General features: G+C 43.8%; 1 pseudogene across 1 annotated transcript in view; it reads right to left on the bottom strand.

Moving 5' to 3' along the window:
* Positions 1-1,688: 1,688 nt before the first annotated feature.
* LOC101562929 overlaps positions 1,689-9,147 on the bottom strand; it is a 44,731-nt pseudogene continuing 37,272 nt past the window's right edge. The window contains exon 2 of the transcript XR_002818209.1: positions 1,689-2,651. The product of XR_002818209.1 is annotated as a T-complex protein 1 subunit theta pseudogene (transcript). The remainder of the gene's footprint in view (positions 2,652-9,147) is intronic.

Below are 9,147 nucleotides of genomic sequence, written 5' to 3'. Positions count from 1 at the left end.
GTGTTGACACCCTCCATTTGGTAAAAATTTCTGATTATTCAAGTTCAAGACCTCTTTGGAGGGGACATTTTTCATTCCTTCCCTCTCTGATGTTAACTGCAACAAGAAGTTCATCTTTTACAAACAAATACACTATGTCCTTGTACCTCAAATTTCACAATTTTATTTTTACATTTCCATGTACAAGTCAATTAAAACAGAGGACTTGGGTTTGCAGAGGGATCACTGTTCATCTAGGCTACACAAATAACATTTTCTGCTCAGAATTTGAACACAGGTCTCCCAGTACCAAAGACCAAAGTCAGCTATTAACTGACATTAACAGCAATTAACAACTATTGCACTGGAAACTCAGGTGAGAAAAATTAATTTAGGAATACAGTCAATCTACATAATGAAAAGCATTCTTTCCAGTGCAAAATATAAATGTATATTCCATGTCTGTTTTACCCTCTCTATGGGGATATGTTCCATAAAATCACTCTCAAATTTTCAAGTAGATGTTAACCCTTCTTTATGAGATGGTTTTTGTTGCTTTTATTTGGTCAGTGGTACCATTACTGAACCTGTAGTAAAAAAAAAAAAAAAAAAAAAAAAAGTATATAAGGAAGAAAAAAATTGAAGAAAGAAAAGAAGAACATAAATGAGGATAAAACTCAGCATTAAGGTCCAGGGTTTGATCCTTAGTACCAGAAAACATAACTAAATATAAATTACATATATAATTCTTTTGTCACATAGTTATAGAGGTTCCAGTCAATGATTGGATAGCCCACTGATTTTTGACCTGTAGTGACACAGAACAACATGGGGTGGAGACAAACTGCATACTTCAAGATCACAAAGTAAAAATAAGAGGGAGAGAAGGGGAGGGGAAGGGAGGAGAGAGAAGAGGAGAAAGGAGGCGAGAAGGGGAAGGAAAGGGAGGGGAACGGAGGGGAGGGGAGGAAGGGGAGGGGAGAGGAGAGGAGAGCAGAGCCATGAGAGACAGCAGCAGAGAGGGTGCAGGCTGGACATAAAACACCCTAAGAAGTTTAAAGTCAGCCTGGGAAAGAAAGAAACCCTGGCGAGAAACCAGGCCCAGCAAGGTGGCTTTCAGAAGTGGCTAGATTGGAAAGTGCTGGCCGCCAGTCCAGCCTTGTGCTTAAGCCTCAGCCTGGTGTCCTTAATGTTTTCCCCAGGTATCAACATGAGCAAGAACACACCTTGAATTTCACAGCTGCCCCAGTCTGGGTGAATAAGCAGAGGGAAATGTGGAGCTGGGCAGGCAGGCCACACTTCACAAACCCACAGTCCGAAAAGCTAAGCAGAGAAAATTGTGACTTGTTGGGTTCCAAGAACCAAATCTTTGGGTCGGGGGCGGGGACACTCAATCAAAAAGATGGAGGGTTTTTTTGATTGGACTTTTTATTTGACCCAATTTTTTTTCCCATCTTTGGTTTTGGAGGTTGAGACTTTTTCTCCTTTTCTCTTTCCCTTCTTATTTTTGTTTTGTTTTTCTTTTTCCATGTTTACTCTTTTCTTTTACTTTTATCTAACACTATTAATTTACCTTTACTGTTCAATAGGATTTTTTAACAGTAACAGTATGTTTATGACATCAGCTGAGGAAGCAAAAAATTTAGGGAGTAAGAAAACAGTAATCTCTAGAATACTACTCCAAATGCTGTGTTTGTCTGTATTAAAAATTAAGCCAGTCCGTCTTCGTGGTCATCATCCCAATCTTTCTTTCCACTTGGAGGCTTGGGCCCACTGGCTGGTTTGGCCATGATGATCTGATCAACGCTATATACAGTGACTGCAGCATTAGTAGCCAAGTTGATAGCCCAGTATTTTCCCAGATAAGTATCTAGAACACCAGCTTCCAGCATGTCTTTTATAGCTGGAACTTTAGCCTCAATATCTAATCCAGCATCTTTATTTCCTTCTTGATGCATAAAGTTTAGAGATTATTTCATTGGCCTTAACCCCACAGTTCTCCACCAGTGCCCATGGGATAGCTTCAAAAGCCTCAGAAAACTTCTTGGTAGCATACTGTTCAAATCCAGAACAGGTTTCTCCATATGATGTGATCTGTTTGGCCAATTCAGTTTCTGTTGTGCAACCTCCAGGTACAAGACGTTTATCTCTTGTTAGAACTTTGAAAGTGTTAACACCATCTACTACCCTTTCTATGTCATCCACTAGATTGTCAGTAGAACCTCAAAGAACAATAGTAGAAATGGCACCATCTTCTTTTTCATGCTTAAAAACCACCACCTGTGCTGAGTCTCCACATTCTGAGAGGTATACACTGTCACAGTGTCCCATTTCTTCAAGGACAGGAGGAGTCAATCTAGGAAGAGTTGTATTACCAATTGTCTTACATAGGCTTGAGTTAAGCCTTACCAGCATGATACTATGCTTGTTTGCATAATGAAGAGCATGTCTGCCACTCTGTCACCTGTTACAATGACATTTGCACCAGTATCAGCAATAGCTCTGACTTGTACATCCATGAGATTTTCTTCTCCTTTACTAAAATTCATCAATTCTTCAGCTGTCTTTATCAATACTATTCCCTTAGTTTCTGTCATCATGCCATTAAAAGGACATGAGTACACTGCTATTTTTGCATCCTTGACCAATATTACATCACCTTCAGTTTCCTTCTTTTTTTTTGTTTTTTTTTTTGTTTGTTTGTTTGTTTGTTTTGTTTTTGTTTTTCAGAACCAGGGATTGAACTCAGGCTATTGCACTTGCCAGAGAAGCGCTTATTTCACTGACCCACCTCCTGGGCCTTCAGTTTCCTTCTTAAAAACCATGCCAAAACCTTGGTACTTGTTCACTGGGGAAAATGGTGAGGGAACTGCAGCCAGATGTGCTAGACAAGCAGCAAGGCTGGCAAGGCTTGTAACAGAGGGGACAAAGCATTCTCACTGCAGGGACAGATCAGCCAGATTCAGGTTATAGTGAATGAGTAACCTGCTCTGTAGCTAGTTCTGGGAATGATTTTTCCTCTGGAATCATGCAGGCCTCACTGGAAACATCACATATCTTAGTCTCAGGCTGGCATAGCTCATCTATCTGAATTCAACTATAGCCATTTATGATAAGCCTTGCTAGTCTAGCAGCAGCAGCCTGACTTCATGAGGACAGGTACACAGCCGCAACCAGACTCACTAATTAAACTGAAGTCCAAATAAGGAACTCACCTCTCTACAGCCTGCACTGCTTGTGAGTAAACGCAGTCACTTTTGGGTCTGGGCATGAGCGACAGGGCGGCCCTCCACAAGGTGGCTGGAAAGCTCAAGTAAGATAACTAAGCTTCTAATGGACACAGTAAACAAAGCAGTCAGAAAGTTTACAAAAGACACTAATAAAAATCTGACTGAGCTCAACAAAATGATAGAAAACATGAATGACCAGTTTAACAAGGAATTAGAGTCCATGAAAATATACCAAAGAGGAACTCAGGAGATAAACATTCTATTGAAAATACAGGCAGTCATGAGGACAGAGGGTCAAAACTCGAAAATAGGACTGATGTTGGTGAGCAACTATTCAGAGATACCTTAGAAAACAAGAAACTATAAAAAAACGTATCCAACACCTACTAGTTGATGCAAGACTAATCTAAGATTAATAGGAATTAGCAAAAAAAATCAGAAGACAGCACAAATAGTATTTAAAAACCCTGTTTACAGAAATAATAGCAGAAAATTTTCCAAATGTGGGGAAAATATTTCACTTACAGTAAGTGATGCATGTAGAACTCCAAATACACATGATCAATAAAGAACTTCTCCACAATACAAGGTAGTCAAAATTCCAGAAGTCCGACACAAGGACTGGTCTTTGAAAAGCTATTAAATAAAATCAACAAATCACTTATGAAGGTAAACCCATTAAAATTAGAGCAAACTTCCCAATGCAAATGTTAAAGGCTGGAATAGCTGGGAGTGCAGTGCTTTGAGTCTTCAAATACAATTTCCATCCCTGACTACTATACCCTGCAAAACTGTCTTTCAAATTTGATAGAGAAATATAATATCTTCATGAAAAAGAACACCTTAAGAAATTCATAGCAATCAAACCAGCTCTCTAAAAAATTCTCAAGGATATCCAGAAAAGCACAATAAAGCCAACAGTGCCAAAAACATTAATACAATAAAGTCAAAACATCTAGCAGAAAAAGTGCAACAGGCAGGATGAGCAGGTTAAGAGCAGTTATGAAGAAAAGAGGTTAGTAATAGAAAAATAATGTAATAGCAGCAACAAGTCAATACCTTTCAGTAATAACTCTCAATGTGAATTACCTCAATCCCCAATCAAAAGACACAGATGGGCAGAATAGATCAAAAAACATAATCAAATGGTCCTCTGTATACAAGAACAATAATACCCTCAAAAGAAATTCATAGACTAAAGATCCGAGGATAGAAAACAACATTCCATGAACCAGGAACCCCAAAACAATCAGGAGTAGCCATCCTGTTTTTAGACAACACAGACGTTAAGCCAAAACTGATCAGCAGTGGTAAAAAAACTCACTACATATTGGTTAAGGGGACAATTTAACAGATAACAAGTGTGAGCAAATAGGCATCAAGCAACTACATCTGCTTCAGAGTGTAGAAACATTTCCATTTTGAATGTCATTAGAATTAACTTCAAGATAGGCATCACAGAGGTTATAATCACATCAGGGTCTGAACGTCTGCAGGGAACCAGTGCAGACCAGGAGGAGGAGAAGCTGTATTAAAAAAGACTATTCCCTCCTTTGTCTCTGAGTGGTGTGTCCTACATTGAAAAAAAATTACAGAAAGAAATAATTTTTGTTTTCTTTTGAGACCGAATCCTGATGTAGTGTTCAATTTGGCTGTACCTCTTGGGTACAGCTGATCCTTCTGCATTAGCTTCCCAAGTAGCTAAGGTGTGCACCATCACACCTGCTGAGAGAGTCACGACAATGATGAAACATTTGCTCTTTTTGAATGTATGTTTTTCGAAAGAACTGGTGAAGTGGCTGGGGTGGTCAGCTTCCGGGAAGGCAGCGATCCCTGGCTCCTGCAGTCTTGCCTGTGCACTCAGGCTGTGCTGCTCCTGTCTCATACCCACTCACTTTACCTCCTCAATCTACACAGGAAAAGACAGCAAGGAATATTTAACCTACTGTCCTTTTCCATTTGGATTTTGGACTTGATTCCTTTTGTGAGGAGCTAGCATTTTCCACTAAGTGTAAAAGTAGAAAAGTAATACCTACTATTATTATGTTTATTCATTTTTTAAATTTGTTTGTTTTGCTGCTACTGTGGAGTGACAATCAAAGTGTAAGCAGTGTGCCCAGGACACAGAGGAGAGAGCTGAGCTGCTCTTGCTTGACTGGACTCAGGCAAAGGGACTCCAGGGACAGAACTGGTATCCTGACAGAACAGACCTCACCTCTGCGGGGACATCTGGGCAGCCACCCATGCAGTGGACACCTCTGCCTGCCTTTTCTCCCTAATCCTCATGGTGGTCATAACTAAAGGCGCTGGCCACACATCCTCAGGGTTGTTTCATGCTCTGTGAAGTGCACTGTATTTTGTCTGTACTCTTATAATGGTCTTTTATCAAGGTCCCTGAGTTTCTACGCAGGGGAAATTAATGGTGTCCATGAAGACTAGATGCGGTCCTTGGCATGGTCCACGAAATCTGGCCCCAGGCCTCAGTCTGTACAGCAATTTGCAGCCCCGGGAAGGCCTCCCCAAGGAGGGGTGCATGGTCTGCGCATATTAGCTTCCTCGCTTGGCATTCGGACTATGCACTTCCTTCCTTCTCACACAGCTTGGGGATGCCTGTGTATATCCCTTGGTGTTGGGGCCTGGACCATGGCCACAGGACCAGGCGGGGCAAGCTGGCTCTCCACAGGATAAGTGGGCCTTGGAGTCCCCCTGCAAGCATGGGTAGAAGCTTTAAATGAGCACAGTATGTTCTCTTTCAGCCAGAGAGCAGTATGTCTTTTCTATTCAAGCATATTTACAGCGAGTAGTGATTACACTAGTGGGGACCATTGTACATGCACCTCTTGTCTCCATCCTTTTACCCCACGCCTCTCCTTCCCTCCACTCCCAAGCACCCCTGCTGAAATACGTGGGGCACAGGTTAAACATCGTGTGTTTTTTCTCATATGAAAGTATAAATAAAGAGCAAGACTAAAGGCGGGTGATAGGGCCCGGGGAGGTACACTGTAGTAATTCTACGTATCAGGAGCTACTAGAACTCACACCCCCCTGTGCAACCCAGCTCCTGAAATCCCCGCAGCGCCGTGAGCATGTGCAGACATTCTTGCGTGGACCGAGGAGGTGCGGATGTGCATGTGCAGCCCTTGCTCCCAGAGCAAAGTCTTGCTACCGAGGTGCTTCTGCCCTTCTCCTCCTGGGCCTGTCGACCCTGTGCAGGGAGGAGAGTTCAGGGTCACCACGCCACCTGCTTGACTCGGGCCACCCTGACCTGCTGGACTATAGCTCTGGAGCTGGTCGCCGGGGCCTCATGGAGACCGGGCAGTGACCCGGGATTGGGCTGCCGTCGACCTCATCTGCGCATAACCTTCTGTTGCATTTGTGTCTCACTACAATTAGAAAACATGAAAAAAAATAGCGTACCTATGAGACAATTGCGTGAATTACATTTCTCCCATCCTTGAGCTCTGGGTTGCAGGTTAGTCAGTTTCCATAGACGCAGGACCCTCGACGTGGTTCACAAGGACAGGGCTGTCACCAAACTGGTAGTGCAGCTTCCAGAACATGGAACCACATTGTGGGGCAAATGCAACCAGGCTGCTTAGACTTAAAAAAGCAGATAACAAAGCTCAAGCTGATCAGTTATCAAACACTATATATTGGGCAAATAACCAAAATAATCTTCATAATCAATGCCACAGTGTGCTCTTGGTTCACATTTTGGAAAGTGAGGATTGAGAAGGGACTGGATGCGCTGCTACTGAAGAGAAGCCAGGATTACTCCCCGTGCCCCAGGACATCTCTGCAATCATCCTGGGGCAGGTGCGGGTGGCTTGAACAGGCTGTGGCAACAGCACCGTGACAAGAGGCATATTCTGGGAAAGTTTTGAAGGCATCTCAGCAGAACTGCCTGGGGGTCCATCTGGCTGTGTGGGGTAGAGAAAGAGGGGTTGAGGATGGCCTCTGGGTTTTGGGAGGACTAAAGCTGTCACGGTGTGGGGCTGGGGAGGTCGCCATGTTCTACAGAGGACTCAGCAACGCTCTTGCTTTGCACACTAAGAGTGACACTGTAGGTTTAGGTCTGGCAGTACTGTGAGTGGTGGGGACAGCATCAGGACCCGGTGATCTGGAAGGAGCCCCACACCCTCCCCTCCACAGCCCTCAGGTGCATGGAGGAGCAGTGAGCCAGTCCTCTGGGACAGCTCCTCTGCAGAATGGCAGGAGGGCTCAGGAGGCAGGCCCTATCCTGGGGAAGCGAGGGCTGGTGCCAGTGGAATTCCAGCAGAAGCTGCTTCGTCTGCCCCTTGAGCCACAAGGACTGAGGGACTCTGGTGTGACAGGGCACATGGAGCAGGTTGTCCGTCCTTAGCACTCTTCCCACTATACCAGGGGGTTCCAGCGTGCCTGCCGAACATGCAAGGCATGGTTTGTTAAATAAGATAAAATACAAAGTCGTGGTCCTCAGTCCGCCCTGGTCATGTTAACTCCAGTTAGACCGAATGATCTCATTGCTCTGGAATTTCCCAGTTGGCAGAGCGGAGGTTTGTGTCCCTCGGGTGCTAACTGCAGTCCTCCATTTCCAAGCGCTTTGGGTCGGATGACCACACGTCACAGCTGTGTCTGGCCCTGGCAGCTCAGGCCGCCCTTTCATTCTCGGTCTCAGTGTGGATGATAACTGGCAAGGCTGCTGGCAGGATAGAGTACTGGATGTGACCGTCCCAGAACCTGGTTTCCAAGCCTGCCCGCCCGCCAGCCCGGGCAGCCCTCCCTGTGGCGGAGAGGACTGCTCTCCCTGGCAGGTCTGCGGTCAGCTGGGTCTTGACGAGCTGCTGGCGAATCAACTAGAATGTAAGAGTTGGTTTTTCTCTGCCTTCTGCGTGATCACTTAGCGTCAAGCTGGCTGGTTGTTTTTCACGTTGAATAGAACCAGCTCCTCAAGTGGGCCCAGGAGACAGTGGAGAAAAGGAGTCTAAGGGAAGAGGCCTCTTCTGGGTGTCATGGACTAGGAGGAAGAACATCTGTGTTGGAGAGAAAATGCAAACCCAGAACTGAGTTTTGGACAGCTGCTGGTGTTTGTAATAGAACCACAATCTTTTGCAGTGTTTCCATGAAATATTTGTGTCAAAGTGGAAGGTTACCTCTGCCACCCTAACCACGTACCATTTTAATGTAAATAACAAAGACTGATTGAAAATACTAGAAAAATTGGGCCTGAGAGATAGCCCAGTGGTTTAAATGACTGCCGGTAAAGCACAAGGCCTCAGGTTCAATCCCCAGTACCACATACCAAGCTGGTCTGGCTCCAAGCCTGACAAGCCAGCCACCAAAACTGGATGGGGTGGTACACGCCTGTAATCCCAGCACTGGGGAGGCTGAGACAGGAGGATCACTATGAGTCCAAGCTATGTAGTGCAATCCTTCACCAAATACATAAATTAAAAGAAAAATACTGGAAAAAATAAAGAAATTTGTGATGAAGGAAATAAAATGCCCTCTTAACTAAACTACTAAAAGTCAACCATTGTTGACATAGAGCAGCAATGACAAACCTGTGGCATGTATGTAGAAGTGGGAAGTTTGTACCATTGAAAACTCTAAGATGCTTCCAACACTGATACACAGTTTTTCTAAGTTAGCATATACATTACAAAAATGGAATCATTCCAACTACGTTGTCTTATCAGTGACTGTCTTCATTTACTGTATGGATGGATATTGTTTTTCATGCTGAGAAACAGAACCAAATGATAACTTTTTAATATCTGCCTATTATTCCAAATATACCTAGATGATTTATCTACCAAGGCCAGCTTCCTGTTGTTACATATTTTCCTTTATTTTTATAATGTTTGAGATAACATCCATGTAACTTTACTCACTTGTTTTATATTTAGAAGAAATTCTGCAGTGTAAAAGTCCAGGGTCAGAAGGAACATCCCCCGCC

Source organism: Octodon degus, unplaced genomic scaffold (assembly GCF_000260255.1).
Source record: "Octodon degus isolate 3935 unplaced genomic scaffold, OctDeg1.0 scaffold00144, whole genome shotgun sequence".
In the NCBI taxonomy this organism is placed as follows: domain Eukaryota; kingdom Metazoa; phylum Chordata; class Mammalia; order Rodentia; family Octodontidae; genus Octodon; species Octodon degus.
Note: the sequence above shows the minus strand (reverse complement) of the source record. Positions and strands in the feature narration are given on the sequence as shown.